Genomic DNA, 21,201 nt, shown 5'->3' on the forward strand with positions numbered 1-21,201 from the left:
TGGGTGTGTGGGTGTGTGCGTGCAGAAAATTAATGTTCCATGTAAGATAAATCTGTATCCATATTCCTATGCAATAACTCTGGTTATCAGCTTAGTTACCCAGTAGTTAAAATTCAAGATCTGACAGCGATCCTGATTTTTTATCTCTCATACTCACATATTGTCCATCAACAAGTACCACAAGCACTCCCTTCAAATATAACCTAAATCCAACCATTTCTCATCATCACCACCCCTTCCACCCTAGTCCACATCAACCATCACACTACTAGACTATTGCAATATGGTCTCTCTCCTTTCACTCTTGCTTCTCTACTATCTAAACTCCACTAGGCAGACTGAGTGACATGTATAAAACATGTATCAGAAAGAATCTTTTCTTTCCTTTTCTGTTATTATGTACATAATTCTTTTCTAAACACCAGATAATGTATTATAAAGAATGAGATGCAACAGAAAAGAATCTAGGATGTGGAGAGCTATAAAGAGCATCACCTCCACCTAAAGAACAAGAAAAAGTCAGCTGAACTATAAAACTGCAACACTGTCTAAACCCATCAGATTGTTAAAGTCACAGGACAACCAAGTGACCTAAAATCCATGGAAGAAAATCCCTGCCTACCCCGCCCAAGGACAGATGAAATGCACAAGCACAGGATACACATAAGTTCTGCAATAGAAGCAGGAAGAAAAAATGAGTTAAACTATGAATAAGTTGCTAAAAGCCAAGTGTGGGCTAGCCTGTGAGTACAGCATTGCTGGTAGCTGCAGATAGGCAACGTTTACATCCACTCTCAAGCTCTTTGTCTGTGGACCTCCACTGGGTATGTTAGGAAAGATGAGACACACTAGGAAGCTAGAGAGAACTTATCAAAAGAGTACTGACATAGAGGAGAGAACAGGCTGCCGCTGTTAGAAAGGCACAGAGCCTGTGCTCCTGCTCAGACCCTTCTGTCTTCTGTCATGTGGAGCAAAAAAAGCCTTGAACCAGAAAGGAAAGAGCAGCAACACTGTCATCCCCAGAATACAGTTAAAGACCCATTGTTATGGTGGGGAGGAGTTTAGGCATGAAAGATAATGGCAGTGTGTAAATGTTCATAGCCTCTGCCTATGCCAGTGTCATTTGTATAATTAACAGAGGGAGGAGGGTGCTGATGTAGTCATACTTGGCTACCTAAGAATAAATCAGTCCCTAGATAAAGGTCGCTTTCCTGTATTCTAAGACAGCAAGGGCTGCTACCCCTGCAGGAGGGGTAGCAGATTGTTCTGAGCCCAGAATCCTAATCAGCACTAATAGAAGTTTTCTACCACTAGAAGAGGAGCAGGAAACTCCCACAAGACCTGTCATAGATAGAAGACAGAGTTTGCCACCCGACACAGAGAAGATGGGAGACAACTAAAACTCTCTAAGTCCAGACACATACAGCCTACCTAAGTGAGGAAGGATCAGGTCAAAATAGACCCTCTTCAATCAATCATATTATCCTAGCAAGCCAAGGTAACAAGTAAAAAGAGTATATAGCTGGGAGAGGAGAAATATCATGGAGGCTACCTCCTCTGTGATACAGACATACAGTGATGGCTAAAAGCTGAAAGTGGACCATAAGCATTGAGAAAAATCTTCTAGTAAACAGCTTCCACTTGAAGAAAAAGGCATCAGAAGAATTTGAAGATTATTATGCACTGAAATTAACCATAAATACAACAAAAAAACAAACCTATCTCAACTCCTAAACTTAATCAATCTCCCATACTAACTGCCTGAGAAGAGATATGTCCATTTTCAGATGGAAATACTGTTGACTTCAGTCTCTTCTATTCTACATGAGATATCTGTCACTCAGTGCCATAATATAAATAACATGCAAAGAGTAAAGGAAATGAAAATTTTTTAAAGAGACGAAGAAATCAACACAACTAGACTTACAGATTACACAGGCATTGGAACTGAATCTTAAAATATCTATGATTAGAATCTTAAAGGATCTAGTGAAAAACATAAACAATATGTGTAAACAAATGGAAAATTTCAGCAGAGAGATGGGAATTATAAAAAAATGAGTCAAATGGAAGTTACAAATAATATTTTTAAAAAGTATTATATCAAAGATAAAGAATTACTTGAATGGGTTTATAGTAGTCCCAATTGAGCCAAGAAAAGATTCAATGAATGTAAGATTAAGTCAATAGAAATTACCTAATCAAAACCAAAAAGAGCAAAATAAATAAAACAGCATCTAAGCCTGTATGAAAACACCAATTCTTCTACAATGCATGTAATTGTATTCCCATCAATAGAGAAGAAAAAAATAATGGAAGTGAAGAAATACATAAAGAAATAAATACCAAGATTTTTCCAAAAATAATGAAAAATATAAAGCTACAGATCCAAGAAGTGCAGTGAATCTCCAAGACTGTTTTTTTAAATACAAATTAAACACCAAGATATATTATTCAAACTGCTGCAAACCAAAAATAAAGAGAAAATCTTGAGGGACACTTGTGTAAAAAGACATAGTATATCCAGAGGAACAAACAAGAATTATAACATACTTCATAGCAGAACAATGCAGACCAGAAGAAAAATGTAGTGATATATTTAAAATTCTGAAAGAGGAGACCTTCAAGATGGCAGAGGAGTAAGATGTGGAGATCACCTCCCTCCCCACAAATACATCAGAAATACAGCTACATGGGGAACAACTCCTACAGAACACCTACTGAATGCTGGCAGAAGACCTCAGACTTTCCAGATGGGGAGGACACTCCCCATGTACATGGGTAGGGCAAAAGAAAAAAGAAAAAACAGAGGCAAAAGAAGAGGGACAGGACCTGCACATCTGGGAGGGAGCTGTGAAGGAGGAAAAGTTTCCACACACTAGGAAGCCCCTTCACTGGGAGAGACGGGGCGGGGGGAAGCTTTGGAGCCATGTAGGAGAGTGTAGCAACAGGGGTACAGAGGGCAAAGAGGGTAGATTCCTGCACAGAGGATCGGTGCCAACCAGCACTCACCATCCTGAGAGGTTTGTCTGCTCACCTGGCGGGGCAGGCGGGGGCTGGGAGCTGAGCCTCCAGCTTCAAAGGTCAGATCTCAGAGAGAGGATTGGGGTTGGCGGTGTGAACGCAGCCTGCAAGGGGCTAGTGTGCTACAGCTAGCCAGGAGGGAGTCCGGGAAAATGTCTGGACCTGCCGAAGAGGCAACAGACCATTGTTTCGGGGTGCACAAGGAGAGGGGATTCAGAGCGCCGACTAAACGAGCTCCAGAGACGGGTGTGAGCCGTGGCTATCAGTGCAGATACCAGAGACGGGCATGAAACTCTAAGGCTGCTGATGCAGCCACCAAGAAGCCTGTGTGCGAGCACAAGTCACTATCCACACTTCCCCTCCTGGGAGCCTGTGCAGCCTGCCACTGCCAGGGTCCCGTGATCCAGAGACAACTTCCCTGGGAGAACACACAGTGTGCCTCAGGCTGTTGCAATGTCACAGTGGCCTCTGCTGCCACAGGCTCACCCTGCATTCCACACCCCTCCCTCCCTACGGCCTGAGTGAGCCAGAGCCCCCTAATCAGCTGCTACTTTACACCGTCCGGTCTGAGCAAAGAACAGAAGCCCTCAGGTGACCTACACGCAGAGGCAGGGCCAAATCCAAAGCTGAAAGGGACATGTTCTTTTCACATTGTTCTTTTCACAACAAACAAAGGGAAATGTCTGTTCCCAGGAGCTGTGGGAACAAAGAGGAGAAAGGGAAATCTCTCCCAGCAGCCTCAGGAGCAGTGGATTAAATCTCCACAATCAACTTGATGTACCCTGCACCTGTGGAATACCCGAATAGACAACGAATCATCCCAAATTGAGGCGGTGGACTTTGGGAGCTACTGTAGACTTAGGGTTTGCCTTCTGCATCAAATTTGTTTCTGTTTTTATGTTTATCTTAGTTTAGTATTTAGAGTTTATTATCAATGGTGGATTTGTTTATTGATTTGGTTGCTCTCTTCCTTTTTTTTTATATATAGATTTTTTTTTCCACTTGCTCTTTTTATGAGTGTGTATGTGTATGCCTCTTTGGATGATTTTGTCTGTATAGCTTTGCTTTTACCATTTGTCCTGGGTTCTGTCTTTTTTTTTTTTTTTAGTATAGTTTTTAGCACTTGCTATCATTGGTGGATTTGTTTTTTCATTTGGTTGCTCTCTTCTTTCTTTCCTTTTATTACTTTTAATTTTTTATTTTTAATAATTAAAAAGATTTATTTTAATAACTTTCTTTTCTCTTCTTTCTTTCTTTCTTTTTTTCTCCCATTTCTTATGAGCTGTGTGGCTGACAGGGTCTTGGTGCTCCACCCACATGTGAGGCCTGTGCCTCTGAGATGGGAAAGCCGAGTTCAGGAAACTGGTCCACCAGAGACTGTCCAGTTCCACATCATATCAAATGGTGAAAGCACTCCCAGAGATCTCCATCTCAGGTGAAGAACCAGCTCCACTCAACAACCAGCAAGCTACAGTGCTGGACACCCTATACCAAACAACTAGAAAGACAGGAACACAACCCTACCCATAGTAGAGAGGCTGCCTAAAATCATAATAAGTTCACAGGCACCCCAAAACACACCACCAGATGTGGTCCTGCCCACCAGAAGACAAGATCTAACCTCATCCACCAAAACACAGGCACCAGTCCCCTCCACCAGGAAGCCTACACAAGCCACTGAACAAACCTTAGCCACTGGGGGCAGACGCCAAAAACAATGGGAACTATGAACCTGCAGCCTGCAAAAAGGAGACCCCAAATACAGTAAGTTAAGCAAAATGAGAAGACAGAGAAACACACAGCAGATGAAGCAGCAAGGTAAAACCCCACCAGACTTAACAAATGAAGAGGAAATCGGCAGTTTACCTGAAAAAGAATTCAGAGTAATTATAGTAAAGATGATCCAAAATCTTGGAAATAGAATGGAGAAAATACAAGAAATGTTTAACAAGGAACTAGAAGAACTAGAGAGCAAACAAACAATCATGAACAACACAATAAATGAAACTAAAAATTCTCTAGAAGAAATCAATAGCAGATAACTGAGGCAGAAGAATGGATAGGTGACCTGGAAGATAAAATAGTGGAAATAACAATCACAGAGCAGAATAAAGGAAAAAGAATTAGAAGAATTGAGGACAGTCTCAGATACCTCTGGGACAACATCAAACACACCAACATTCAAATTATAGGGGTCCCAGAAGAAGAAGAGAAAAAGAAAGGGACTGAGAAAATATTTGAAGAGATTATAGTTGAAAACTTCCCTAACATGGGAAAGGAAATAGTCAATCAAGTCAAGGAAGTGGAGAGAGCCCCATACAGGATAAACCCAAGGAGAAATACACCAAGACGCATATTAATCAAACTATCAAAAATTAAGTGCAAAGAAAAAAATATTAAAAGCAGCAAGGGAAAAATAACAAAAAACATAAAAGGGAATCCCCATAAGGTTAACAGCTGTTCTTTCAGAAGAAACTCTACAAGCCAGAAGGGAGTGGCGGGACATATTTAAAGTGATGAAAGGGAAGAACCTACAACCAAGACTACTGTACCCTGCAAGGACCTCATTCAGATTGGACGGAGAAATTAAAACCTTTAAAGACAAGCAAAAGCTAAGAGAAGTGAGCACCACCCAACCGGATTCACAACAAATGCTAATGGAACTTGTCTAGGCAGGAAACACTAGAGAAGGAAAAGACCTACGGTAACAAACCCAAAACAATTAAGATAATCATAATAGGAACATACATATTGATAACTACCTTTAATGTAAATGGATTAAATGCTCCAACCAAAAGACATAGACTGGCTGAATGGATACAAAAACAAGACCCATATATATGCTGTCTACAAGAGATCCACTTCAGACCTAGAGACACACACAGACTGAAAGTGAGGGGATGGAAAAAGATATTCCATGCAAACAGAAATCCAAAGAAAGCTGGAGTAGCAATTCTTAGGTCAGACAAAATAGACTTTAAAACAAAGACTATTACAAGAGACAAAGAAGGATACTACATAATGATCAAGGGATCAATCCAAGAAGATATAACAATTGTAAATATTTATGCACACAACATAGGAGCACCTCAATACATAAGACAAATACTAACAGCCATAAAAGGGGAAATCGACAGTAACACAATCATGGTAGTGGACTTTAACACCCCACTTTCACCAATGGACAGATCATCCAAAATGAAAATAAATAAGGGAACACAAGCTTTAAATGACACATAAAACAAGATGGACTTAATTGATATTTATGACATTCCATCAAAAAAACCAGAATACACTTTCTTCTCAAGTGCTCATGGAACATTCTCCAGGACAGATCGTATTTTGGGTCACAAATGAAGCCTTAGTAAATTTAAGAAAACTGAAATCATATCAAGTATCTTTTCAGACCACAACGCTATGAGACTAGATATCAATTACAAGAAAATATCTGTAAAAAATATGAATAAATGGAGGCTAAACAATACACTACTAAATAACTAAATAGACATATCTCCAAAGAAGATATACAGATTGCCAGCAAACACATGAAAGGATGCTCAACATCACTAATCATTAGAGAAATGCAAATCAAACTACAATGAGGTATCACCTCACACCAGTCAGAATGGCCATCATCAAAAAATCTACAAAAAATAAATGCTGGAGAGGGTGAGGAGAAAAGGGAACCCTCTTGCACTGTTGGTGGGAATGTAAGTTGATACAGCCACTATGGAGAACAGTATGGAGGTTCCTTAAAAAACTAAAAATAGAACTACCATACGACCCAGCAATCCCTCTACTGGGCACATACCCTGTGAAAACCATAATTCAAAAAGAGTCATGTATCACAATGTTCATTGCAGCTCTATTTACAATAGCCAGGATATGGAAGCAACCTAAGTGTCCATCGACAGTGCACATATATACAATGGAATAGAACTCAGCCATAAAAAGAAACGAAATTGAGTTATTTGTAGTGAGGTGGATGGACCTAGAGTCTGTCATACAGAGTGAAGTAAGTCAGAAAGCGAAAAACAAATATTATATGCTAACACATTTATATGGAATCTCAAAAAACAAACAAAAAAATGGTTCTGAAGAACCTAGAGGCAGGACAGGAATAAAGACGTAGAAATTGACTTGAAGACACGGGGAGGGGGAAAGGTAAGCTGGGGCAAACTGAGAGAGTGGCATGGACATATATACACTACCAAATCTAAAATAGATAGCTAGTGGGAAGCAGCCACATAGCACAGGGAGATCAGCTTGGTGCTTTGTGACCACCTTGAGGGGTGGGATAGGGAGGGTGGGAGCGAGACGCAAGAAGGAGGAGATATGGGGATACATGTATAATTATATGTATAGCCGATCCACTTTGCTATAAAGCAGAAACTAACACACAATTGTAAAGAAATTATACTCCAATAAAGATTTTAAAAATAAAATAAAATAAAATTCTGGAAGAGAAAAGAAAACCTGTCAATCTACATAATTATACCCAGCAAAAATATATTTCAAAACTTAAGATTAAATAAAGACTTTTTCAAAAAACAAACACATCAAACAAACAAAAAGCTGACTTTACTGTCAGCAGATTTAAGCTACACACAATATTGAAAAATTTTTTTCACTCTGAGGAAATATGATACCAGATAGAAACTTGAATCTGCAAAAAACTATAGTGAAGTCTGGAAATGCTCAAAATAAAGTTAACTATATAAAGACCATTTTTAAAATAGTAATGACTCCAAAGAATAAGTGACTATCTAAAGAAAAAACAATAACTGTTTGGGGATTTACATAAAATATGTAAAAGTATCATCTATGCTAGCAATATCAAAAAAGTAGGGAGAAAAGAATTGGAAGTATATTGTTGGAAGGTTTTTATACATTACGTGAGGTGATATAATATCATTTGAAAGTAGACTGTGATAAGTTAATGATATATATTGCAAATACTGGAGGTAACATTAAAGAATATTTTTAAAACAAGCATTGATAATAAACCAATAATAGAAATAAAATAGAATCATTAAAATCATTATGTTTGTCCTTAATTTGAATACTTCTGATATGGACATATTTTAGTTATTATCGCCTAGTGGACTCCCCCCAAACAAGTCAAATTGCAGTTATCATTGCATAATAACTGCAAATTATTGTATAAAGTAAAACCCTCAGTGAAAGTTTTTTGATTACAAATTACTGTGTAAATAACAGATGTGCATCATGATCTGTGACCTATCAAGTCACTTCCTTCAAAGTCTGTTAGGGATTAGTCATTGCACATCTATTACTCAGCTCTTGCACAGACAGCAAAGTATGTAATTTTGTTGCTTCCATGTCACCCAGTGATAAGCCAACATGATATTTTATAAAAATGGATAATCTAAAGAGAGAATTGGCCAAGAAAAATGAACATGCAGCAAAGAAACAAAAAGTGATGATGCTATAAGTGATATTCAAATTGAACATAAATAAAGTTATGGAAGAAGTAGCTGATCATAGGCATATTGATACCTTTGTTGTCCAACAGACTGTAGGTATGCAGCCAGAAGAACTTAGGAAAAACCTACTGATGCAAAGGAGGGATTTGGTCGTGAAGAAAAAAATTAAAGTGTTCCATAAGAAGTGATGCTCGTAAAAATACATTAAAGGAACTCTCAAAGATATTTCACGACACTGGAAGCACAAAGGACAAAATGTTGAAAGCTGATACAAACTTAGAAAAGAGTGTGACAATTTGTCAAGAAATAGACAAGATGCTTACTCCTTATGATATGTTCTATTATGAGAAGGCAAGCACTATTCAATCTACTCCTGATAACTACTTTACAAAGAAATAAAACCTTAATTCTTAATGTTTCTAATGTTTTAAATTACAGTGTACTAAGGAAATTTTAGTTTTCTATTTATCATTTTCTATACATTTGTAACATTAAGAGAGTATTTAATGTTTTGAAAAAAAAATAAGGGCCACAGAACAATCATAGACTATCCCATTGATTTTTACTATCACTTGGTGTGATTTCAGCTTGCATGGTCATTTTTATAGTCCCACACTACTGTGTAAAGCAAAGGCTTCTTATAATCAATCCCAAAGCAAGTAAAAAATGGAGAAAAGGTCAAGAAACAGAATGAATTTTAAAAAATAGCCACGTGATACTTTTTTAAAAAACCATAACAATAATTTCATTAAATGTAAGTATTCTAAACATCTCAGTTAAAAGACAGATATTGTCCTATCAGACTCTAAAAAAAGCAAGGCCCAAATTTAAGTATAAAATATTATAGGGCTTCCCTGGTGGCGCAGTGGTTGAGAGTCCGCCTGCCGATGCAGGGGACACGGGTTCGTGCCCTGGTCTGGGAGGACCCCACATGCCGCGGGGTGGCTGGGCCCGTGAGCCATGGCTGCTGGGCCTGCATGTCCAGAGCCTGTGCTCCGCAACGGGGGAGGCCACAGCAGTGAGAAGCCCACGTAATGCAAAAAAAAAAAAAAAAAAAAAAAAAATTATAAGTAAGAAGATAGAAAAAGAAATGCTATGAAAACACTAAGCAAAAGGAAGCTGGAGTGGCTATATAAATATCAGGCAAAGTAGACATCAGAATAAGAAATATTACCAAGGATTAAAAAAAAGTATTATATACGGACAAAGAAGTAAAAAAAACAAAAAAAACCTAAATATGTATGCACCTAACATAAAAGCCTCAATATATATGAAGCAAAAACTAATAATTTGTGACTTCAGAAATCCTCTCAGGAATACATAAGGCAAGTAAAAATATACTAATATAGCTACGGAACACCTGAAAGACAGTGTTACCCAATGAGACCAAGTGCCACTTATAGACACACCATCAAAGAGCAGAATTATATTTTATGCCATAAAAAAGCCTCAACATATTCAAGTTAATTTAAATTACATAAACTATGTTATCAGATTATGAAGAATTAATTATAAATTTTTCAATAACAAAAAATATCTAGAACCATCTCCCAAATTTAGACATTAAGCACACTTCTAAATAACCTATGTTATTTGCACATCTATTACATCAAATAAGATGTTACAAAAGATATTAGAAAATATTTTAACTGAATGGAAATTAAAATAAAACATATTCAAATGTGTGAGATGCAGCTAAAGCAGTGATTAAAGAAAAATGTATAGAATTAAAGGTATATTCTGTTCGAAAAAAAGTAATGTCTTGAATCCATCATCTAAACTTTTACCTTATGAAACTAGAAAAAGAAGAACAAATTGTACTTATAGCAAGCAGGAAAGGAGGACATAATAATAATAAGAGCAAAAATGAATAAAATTGAAAAAGAGAAACAATGGAAAGAGACCAATTAAAACAACAACTAGTGTTTTTAAAAGATTAATAAAATTGATAATCTCTTAGTCCAATATCTACAAACGAAAGCCCATGGGCAAATCCAGCCTACTGTCTGTTTCGGTAAATAAAGTTTTATTGGAACATAGATAAATGCACTTGGTTATTTTCTCTGGTTGCTTTCCACTACAAGAGGGTTCAGTAGTTGAAACAGAGACCAAGTGACCTGCATATACAAAAATATTTACTACGTAGTCTATTATATAAAACGTTTACCAAGTTCTATCCCGCTCTCACCTAACTGAGGAAGAAAAAGAGAGAGAATAAATACATTTTCAATAATCAAAATTTTGAAATAGGGGATTTTATTACAGATCCCATAGATATTAAAAGGATAATAAAGATATAAAGCAAAAAACAAAGAAACAAAAACAAACCTTTATCTCACAAATTGGATAAATTAGGTGAAATGAACAAATTTCTTGGGAGACATAAACTACCAAAGCTCTCTCATGAAGAAATGGATAACATGAATAGTTATATATCTATTAAAGAAACTGAGATTGTGGCTAAAATATTTCCCACAAAGAAAACATCAGACCCAAGTGTCTTCACTGAGGAATTCTACTGAACAGTTAAGAAAGAAATAACATCATTTCTACATAAGCTTTTCCAGAAAACAAGAGCAGAAGAAACATTTCCCAGAACATGTTATAAAGACAGAATTACGCTGAGATCAAAACAAAAACAATCCACAAACAGAAATCTGCAGAGTAATATCGCTCAGGATCATAGGAACAAAAATCCTCAACAAAATATTCAAAAACTGAGTCCAGCAAGATTTTTAAAAGATAATACATCAGGACCGAGGAGGAATGCAAGTTTGGTTCAACATTAGAGAATCAATTAGTGTAATTCACCATACTAGTAGAGAGAAGAAGAAAACTCATACAATTGTATAATAGATGCAGAAGAAGCCTTTACCAAAATTTGACATCCATTCATGATAAATACTCTCAGCAAAACTAACAATGAAAGGGAACTTCCTCAGGGTGATAAAGCTCATCTACAAAAAAACTTACAGTAAATATCATGCTTATTAATGAAAACTAACTGCTTTCCCCTTAGACTGACTCTGCATTAAACTGCTTAATTCCCTCATATTGGTTTAGCTATTCCTACCAATTATTTTCTTTACAAATTCCTAATAGGAAGAAAGAAGGAAGTTTAAGTAGCACCCTCATGGTAGCTTTTGACCTAATTGAGGGGATGCGTTAGAAATTCATAAGTAGCGATACAGTAATAAAAAAGTAAAACTGATAAAAAAAATAAGACATTTAGCATGCCATTGAAAATGCCCTATGGCTATGTGTGCAAATTATCATATTTGGGGACAGACTTAGATCTTACTTCAGAGGACAGGTGATCTCTGTTCTAGGATTGTGCTGGCAGTTCTTTTGGTGGAAGGAGGATTTGATTGTAAAGCAAAATAACAGAAAAAACATTCCATACATAATCAACAAGAAAATGCAGTTCTTCCTCTTGTCTCAAGAGGAAAATTCATCATTTTCTTTGAGAAATAGAACTGGAATTAGGACTAACCAAAAGAAACCTGGAATTAGGAATAATAAAAAGAAGACTGGTGAAATCAGTAAAGAGCCTCTTAAACAACTGCTTTGTAGAATTTTCCAGCCACAGATTCTGTCATTAAAAGTACAAAAATGAATATGGTCCCATCCAGGCTTTCTGCTCTCCTAGAAGCTGCTTTATGGCCAGAGGTAAGAATTTGACACTGCCTTTGATCTTCTGATTTGAAAAGTTCACAAAGAACATGTAGAATGAATGACTGGTCTTATGTTAACAGACCATACCATTCTGTGCCAAGATCAACTTTTTGCTAAACCCTGTCCTGAAAAAACAACTTTTGGTCCATCAACCAGGCTGGACAAAGGTCAAAGTTATATTCACCATGCATCTCTTTCTTACAAAAATATTTTGGGTTGCACTATCGCTAAGCTACATATAACTGATATAGCTTACCTGTGGTATCTTTTCTTTAATTCCCCCAAATCAAATAGAAAAGGCTTTCTAGATTAGAGGTGCCTGTTCTCAAACAATAGGTGTTTGTCTAGCCTTAAATAGACACCCACGGGACCACCTTATGATAAAAGGTGATCCACAGGTCCTAAAGCAGCAGCTTCCCCTAGGAAAGTGGCTGAGGCTAGCACTCACCCTTAAGGGCTCAGAACTTAGATAATGAACTTGGATAATGCTTTCCAAAGCCAAATGAGAGTAAATTGAAAGAGCTCAGCCCACCTTGGTGAGAAAGGACACCAAGTTTCACAGGGGTTTTAGTCACCACATTGATGACGGGTAGTGAATGAATTCTACAGTGAAAAAGCAAATGGTTGTATGAGAGAGGATGTGAAATAGTAGCAATCAGGAAATGTCACTGGGTCTAAGACTCCTTCCAGTGAGGGAGCTTGTTTCATCTCTGATGAAATACAGCAGTCATTCTCCCTGCCAAAATCAAGGACGGGATAAGCAAAAAAAAAACCCTATTCTTCCCCAGCACAGGTGAGTTCCAAAGGGGGATGATGCAAGAAAAAGAGATCAGAGGGAGGGGAAAAAGAAAAGGAAAAGGAAACAGAGCAAGAATAAACAATTTCAAAACCGTATAAGAGAGGTCATTGCCTGGGAAACGAATGGCAGATGTTATAGACTTATCTATTGCCTGCCTCCTTCCCAAAGAGCAAAAGAGCATGAGATCAAAGACTTTAATCATCTCATTCACTCCTGTTTTTTCAGTGGCTCATAGAGGGCCCAGAGTAAGCTGATGCTCAATAAGTACTTGCCCCATAAATGAATGAAGGAAAATATAATGAATACTTATGGTGTATTAAATAAATAGACTACTCATTAAGTTAACTCTCCATTAAACTGTTTTACTCTCCTATATTGGTTTAGCTATGTTCATCAATTATTTTCTTTACAAATTCTTAATAGAAAGAGGAAGGAAGAAGAGAAAGAGAAGGAAGGAAGGGAGGAAGGAAGGGAGGGAGGGAGGAAGGAAGGAAGGAGGGAAGGGGAAGAAAAACACTGTAGGCATTGTTGCATAATCATTATCACTATTTGGACTGAGTGTCAATGAATTGAAAAACAAATTGAGATTTTAGTGGCCAAAGAGAGCAGACCAGTCTAACTGTGCCCCATACAAAAGAAGACATTTCTTCATTCTTCCTGATGGGCACCACTTCTAACAGATGCCTTCTACTGTAAGTCAAGGCACTTTTCTGTCTCTCTAGGCTGACCTCCTCTGACATTAACTTTGTAGACTTGAATGTCCTGCCCTTGTTCCAACACGGTGCCTTTGCACATGCTGTACGTGATGTTTGAAGCATCTCACCTCCCTTCTTCAGTTGGCAAACACTTACAAATGTCACAAGGTGAATGAGTCTTCTCTGCACCTCCTCCCTGCTCTCTCTACACTTCTTTCAAGCTGTCTGTTGTCTAGCCCTTAGGACTCGGTATGATGACATTAGTTTGCCTCTTAGATTCTCCCACCAGGATGTGAATGCCAGGAGTTGAGAGCTTTAGTTTGCATCAAGCACAGTGCCTAAGCACAGAGGAGACAGTATGTAAGTATTAAAGGTAAGAAGTGAGGGAGAGAGAGAAGGAGGAAAGGATGAAAAGAGGACATTTCTTTCTATAAAGAAACACGGTATCTCCCTCTCTGTATGTTGCAGTAATTAAATCAGCCTTCCAGAACCAACAGAACTTCAAATTGTTTCCAAAAGTTGAAATTTCATTTAAGAAAGAGACCCTTCAAGGTCTACTCTTTTAGACAATCATATAACCATTTTAGATAGAAATCTAAATGTTTTATTGGGCAAATCCTATGACAAATCCCCAACCCTTTCAATCACTATTCCTTTCAAATAGACTTTTTGAAGTTTGCTGACTTATGGCACCAAGGTCCTTCTTTCCTTTCCATGCCAAACCTTATAACTGTCTTCTCTCTGTTATGAGGACACTCCTCCCCTGCTGATTACAGGGCAATTCTGGGAGGGGGCATTCAGTTATTTTAAATGCAAAGAGAACATGTGGTTCTGATGTGTAAAGGAGGGGTGAGGCACACCAGCTCAGGTCTGCCTAGCAGTTGCTTGCTCCCTTCCTAGAGATGTAGTGCTTACAAATAATAGACACTTATTTTAAATTTTGAGTCTACAAGGATTGCGTAAACCTAAGATAACTCAGGGTCCATATAACCTCTGGGGAGAATTGCTATCTGATGCCTTATTGCTGTCAATTTTCACCTAAGAGAAATATCCATATGTCAATATCCACAATGCCTAGGATTCAACTTCCCTATCCAGTTTTGAAACTCAGGATTTCCCCTTTTACCCATCATTAATCTTCTGATTGACAAGAATCCTCAAAGATTATGGTTAGTGGTGCCTAGATTACATTTGCAAGTTCCTTTTGCACCCCGAGATGGAATTCATCTGGGCTGAGGATTTAAACTTCTTTAAGCAGGTAAGCACTTGTTTTCTCCTTATCTATCCTGAGTAGTCATTGCATTTTTACATTGTTATCTTCTCTCTTAACATTTTAAAGCCTAGTTCAGTTACTAAAAATCTCACAGCAAACTAAGCTGGGAAAACCTCTCTCTTCCCCCTACCACCTGTTAAATGGCATCACCTGCTGGGAATGGGCCTAAAGCCTTGTGCTATCGACAAAGCTTAAAAGGCCCTTTGTGCTCTATTGAGTATCTTTGCATGTTTCAATTCCTTCTCAACTTTCATCTTTTTTTCTTTTTGAATTTTATTTTATTTGGAAAATAAAATGTTTATTTCATAAGGTTTCATTTGTCCCATTTGTTTACTTTTGTTTTTATTTCCATTACTCTAGGGGGTGGGTCAAAAAAGATCTTGCTGCAATTTATGTCAAAGAGTGTTCTCTATGTTTTCCTCTAAGAGTGTTATAGTGTCCCGTCTTACATTTAGGTCTTTAACCCATTTTACGTTTATTTTTGTGTATGGTGTTAGGGAGTGTTCTAATTTTATTCTTTTACATGTAGCTGTCCAGTTTTCCCAGCACCACTTACTGAAGACACTGTCTTTTCTCCATTGTATATCCTTGCCTCCTTTGTCATAGATTAGTTGACCATAGGTGCATGTGTTTATATCTGGGCTTTCTATCCTGTTCCATTGATCTATATTTCTGTTTTTGTGTCAGTACCCTATTGTCTTGATTACTTTGGCTTTGTAGTATAGTCTGAAGTCAGGAGTCTGATCCCTCCAGCTCCAGTTTTTTCCCTCAAGATTGATTTGGCTATTTGGGGTCTTTTATGTCTCCATATAAATTTTAAGATTTTTTTGTTCTAGTTCTGTAAAAAATGCCATTGGTAATTTTATAGGGATGGTATTGAATCTGCAGATTGCTTTGGGTAGTATAGTCATTTTCACAATATTGATTCTTCTAATCCAAGAACATGGTATATCTCTCCATCTGTTTGTGTCATCTTTGATTTCTTTCATCAGTACCTTCTAGTTTTCTGAGCACAGGTCTTTTACCTCCTCAGGAAGGTTTATTCCTAGGTATTTTATTCTTTTGGTTGCAATGGTGAATGGGATTGTTTCCTTAATTTCTCTTTCTGATATTCTGTTGTTGGTGTATAGGAATGCAAGAGATTTCTGGGCATTAATTTTGTATCCTGCAACTACCAAATTCATTGATTAGCTCTAGTAGTTTTCTGGTGGCATCTTTAGGATTCTCTATGTATAGTATCAGGTCATCTTCAAACAGTGACTGTTTTACTTCTTGTTTTTCAGTTTGTATGCCTTTTATTTCTTTTTCTTCTCTGATTGCCGTGGCTAGGACTTCCAAAACTATGTTGAATAATAGTGGTGAGAGTGGACATCCTTGTCTTCTTCCTGATCTTAGAGGAAATGCTTTCAGTTTTTCACCATTGAGAATGATGTTTGCTGTGGGTTTGTTGTATATGACCTTTATTATGTCGAGGTAGGTTCCCTCTATGCCCACTTTCTGGAGAGTTTTTATCATAAATGTGTGTTGAATTTTGTCAAAAGATTTTTCTGCATGTATTGAGACAATCATATGTTTTTTATTCTTCAATTTGTTAATATGGTATATCACACTGACTGATTTGTGTATATTGAAGAATCCTTGCATGCCTGGGATAAATCCCACTTGATCATGGTGAATGATCCTTTTAATGTGTTGTTGGATTCTGTTTGTTAGTATTTTGTCAGGGATTTTTGCATCTATATTCATCAGTGATATTGGTCTGTAATTTTCTTTTTTTGTAGTATCTTTGTTTGGTTTTGGTATCAGGGTGATGGTGGCCTCATAGAATGAGTTTGGGAGCGTTCCTTCCTCTGCAATTTTTTGGAAGAGTTTGAGAGGGATGGGTGTTAGCTCTTCTCTAAATGTTTGATAGAATTCACCTGTGAAGCCATCTGGTCCTGGGCTTTTGTTTATTGGAAGATTTTTAATCACAGTTTCAATTTCATTACTTGTGATTGGTCTGTTCATATTTTCTATTTCTTCCTGGTTCAGTCTTGGAAGGTTATACCTTTGTAAGAATTTGTCCATTTCTTCCAGGTTGTCCATTTTATTGCCATAGAGTTGCTTGTAGTAGTCTCTTAGGATGCTTTGTATTTCTGCAGTGTCCATTGTAACTTCTCCTTTTTCATTTCTAATTTTATTGAGTCCTCTCCCTCTTTTTCTTGATGAGTCTAGCTAATGGTTTATCAATTTTGCTTATCTTCTCAAAGAACCAGCTTTTAGTTTTATTGATCTTTGCTATTATTTTCTTTGTTTCTATTTCATTTATTTCTGCTCTGATCTTTATGATTTCTTTCCTACTACTAACTTTGGGTTTTGTTTGCTCTTTCTCTAGTTCCTTTAAGTGTAAGGTTAGATTGTTTATTTGAGATGTTTCTTGAGGTAGGATTGTATTGCTATAAAAGTTCCTCTTAGAACTGCTTTTGCTGCATCACGTAGGTTTTGGATCATCGTGTTTTCATTGTCATTTGTCTCTAGATATTTTTTGGTTTCCTCTTTGATTTCTTCAGTGATCTCTTGGTTATTTAGTAACATAATGGTTAGCCTCCATGCATTTGTGTTTTTTACGTTTTTTTTTTCCCTGTGATTTATTTCTAATCTCATAGTGTTGTGGTCAGAAAAGATGCTGGATATGATTTTAGTTTTGTTAAATTTATCTCAGCTTGATTTGTGACCCAAGATGTGATCTATCCTGGAGAATGTTCCATGTGCACTTGAGAAGAAAATGTAATCTGCTGTTTTCGGATGGAACGTCGTATAAATATCAATTAAATCTATCTGGTCTATTGTGTCATTTAAGGTTTGTGTTTCCTTATTAATTTTCTGTCTGGATGATCTGTCCATTTGTGTAAGTGAAGTGTTATTAAAGTCCCCTACTATTACCGTGTTACTGTCAATTTCCTCTCTTATAACTGTTAACATTTGCCTTATGTATTGAGGTGCTCCTATGTTGGATGAATATATATTTATAATTGTTATATCTTCCTCTTGGATTGATCCCTTGATCATTATGTAGCGACCTTCCTTGTCGCTTGTGACATTCTTTATTTTAACATCTATTTTATCTGATAGGAGTATTGCTACTCCAGCTTTCTTTTGATTTCCATTTGCATGGAATATCTTTTTCCATCCCCTCACTTTCAGTCTGTATGTGTCCCTATGTCTGAAGTGGGTCTCTTGTAGACAGCATATACCTGGGTCTTGTTTTTTATCCATTCAGTGAGGCTGTGTCTTTTGGCTGGAGCATTTAATCCATTCACATTTAACATCTTTGCATGTTAAGTGCAAAGATTTAACAACTGAAACATCTTTGCATGTTTCAATTCCTTCTCAACTTTCATCTTAATGACATAAGAACTAGGGTTCTGTGTTTCACACTTCCTTGGTTATAGCCCTTCTCGCAAAAATTTGTTTTTTTAAAAAATCTGTGCTTATCAGAAAATGAAATCTATGTGTCACAAAATTTTATAAAGAGAGCCATATGGACATTTCTTTTTGGTAAAAAAGTAATTAAGTAAATAACATGGTGGTAGATAATACAAGTGCATGTTGTGATATCAAAAAGGGGCAAAGTGGTACCTCTTCATCAAGTCTCCCTCCCACCTCTGTCTTCTGTAAGCTCACTTCCCTTCCTTGGAGGCAACCACTCTGACAAGTTTCTTGGGTTAGGACAGTTCCTGCAATTAATCAGGCAACTCACCCAACTAGATGCACTGGGCTTTGAAAATGCCATTTATCTTTTCAAAGAGAGAGAATATATAAAACTCATTTCAACAAAATTTCAAACAGCAACTACATACAGGCTAAGGAATTACAGTGGCAATTTTCTCACATTTCCTAATTAACTTTTCTTAGCTTATAGAACTGAGTAAGCTCTTCTAGAAAATCTCTGTATTTTATCCTTTCCTCATTTAAGATCCTTCAGGGGCTCCCCAACACTGACAAAGTCAGACCTCTCCTCTTTATCATTCACCCTTTCTGCAATCACACACATTTTCTAGCCTCCTAATCAAAGGTTCCCAGCTTATGTTTCATCCTCTAGATCTCCACTGCCGCTTCTCATTTCTATGATTCTGCACGGGCTGGTCTCTGTTGCTAGAATGCCCTTAACCCTCCTTGACTTCTTAATAAGCATCCCTTCATCCTTAAAAACCCAACTAGATCTCACCTCCTCAGGGAAGATCGTTTTCCTCTTCTGAAGTTATTTTCTCTTCTGCTATCACATTGGTTTCTCCGTATTTATTACTGTACTTGCAGCAATGCCTCTTCCTTCATGATCAAAGAGAGCCTTGCTTATTTCCAATGTATGCAATTCATCAAAGAGTTCTGTGATGTTGTTTATTCAAATCTGCTTACAGGCAGGCATACAGATGAAATTACCTCTTATTCTCCACTTATCCTTCTGAATTTGATTATGGGTTCCAGCAACAGAAAAGCCAACCACAGTTCTATGTTGCATTGTGTATATTATTTTTTGTCTTTCTGGTTTTACTGGTAGAATATATGCTGCTTGAGGTCCAGGACCTTGGTTCATTTGTGATATTGCCTGTCCTGTGTTTCCAGTTTCACCTCCCCTGTTCTCCAACCAAGAGGACAAGGCTCCCTCTTTGCTGTGCTTCATGTACATCTTCCTCCCTCACCTCCTGCCTTTGCATGCGTTGTACCTTATACCAAAAATTGCCCTTCTATTCCTTCCCTCTTTGTATCTAATCTTTTAAGGCCTGGCCAACCTACACTGGATGTTCTTTGGGCTCTTCTCCCACCTTGTATTAAACTTCAGCCGAGCTCCCACCACACTGTGTTACCATCACTTATGGATCTTGTTCCTTCCAGTTTGCAATCTCCTAGAGGATGAAGGCTGTGTCTTCATCTTTGTAGCCACAAAAACTATTGTCAAGGCTGGCACAGAATAAGCCCTGGTGAGTGCAGACCAAGAGAAGTGGTCCATGGAGTTTCAATTTCCTCCAATTATCTGGCTCACCCTTCAGTTTTTTTTGTTTTTTGGTTTTTTTTTTGCGGTACACGGGCCTCTCACTGTTGTGGCCTCTCCCATTGCAGAGCACAGGCTCCAGACGTGCAGGCTCAGCGGCCATGGCTCATGGGCCCAGCAGCTCTGCGGCATGTGGGATCCTCCCGGACCAGGGCACGAACCCGTGTCCCCTGCATCGGCAGGCGGACTCTCAACCACTGTGCCACCAGGGAAGCTCCCACCCTTCAATTTTGATCCTCAGTGGTCTGGGTGGGGATTCTTTCCTTCCCAACCCTTTCTTCTACCTCTACACAAGACAGAGTTATTTCAGCAAATCTGCTTCATCACGATGAGCCATTGCAGGTCGGAATGAATTCTGTCTGTCATAGCACACTACTCAGTGGTATCTGCTTGACCTCACCCTTCATATGGATTTCTCTCCTCTGAGTAACTGGAGATGAGAAACTGTTTTCTTAGAATTCTTTGTTCCATGGCAGTTAGCTCCAAGTGCTTTATCCCTCAGTCTTCAGTATCACCCAGAAGCCTCTACTGGGTCACCTCTATCCCCTCTCCCAAGGACTCATAGCTCAGGTCCTTCCACATCTCTGAGACACTGACTCTTCTCAGACAGCAGTGGCTGCCAACCAGAGCATTCGAATTTAGATGTAATGCAGTGCCTGTGACCACAGCCAGATTGGGGCTACTCCCAGACACACATGCTAATTTTGAGAAAGGCTTTTGTTTTACACTAAAGCATGAGTCATCTGGCAATTATAAAGGGATTAATTATCCAATTTGGAGATACTCTAGCTCTCTTAATGCTTCATCAAAAGGATAACCATGGAAAATCAAAGCTGCTGAAATTTAAGGCCAATAAATTCTGTCCTTTGCTAGTTCTGTTCTTTGTGTTCTCTGCTCCTCTACCTCTCCTTACGTGTTTTCAAGACCTGGAGATCCTAAGGTTCAGAACAAATCCCTCAGATTTTCTGCCTCTAAATCAATAATTTTCAAATATTGTTTAACCATAAACCCCTATGCAAAAAAAATCTAATGCAGATTCTCAATATATACTTGAAAAAGCGTATATGTTCAGCATAGACATATTTTAAACTCCACATTATAACAATAACTGCTTAAAAAATAAACCAGGGCTTCCCTGGTGGCGCAGTGGTTGAGAGTCCGCCTGCCGATGCAGGGGACACGGGTTCGTGCCCCGATCCCGGAAGATCCCACATGCCGCGGAGCGGCTGGGCCCGCGAGCCATGGCCGCGGAGCCTGTG

The sequence above is a fragment of the Mesoplodon densirostris genome, chromosome 4 (assembly GCF_025265405.1).
Source record: "Mesoplodon densirostris isolate mMesDen1 chromosome 4, mMesDen1 primary haplotype, whole genome shotgun sequence".
Classification (NCBI taxonomy): Eukaryota; Metazoa; Chordata; class Mammalia; order Artiodactyla; family Ziphiidae; genus Mesoplodon; species Mesoplodon densirostris.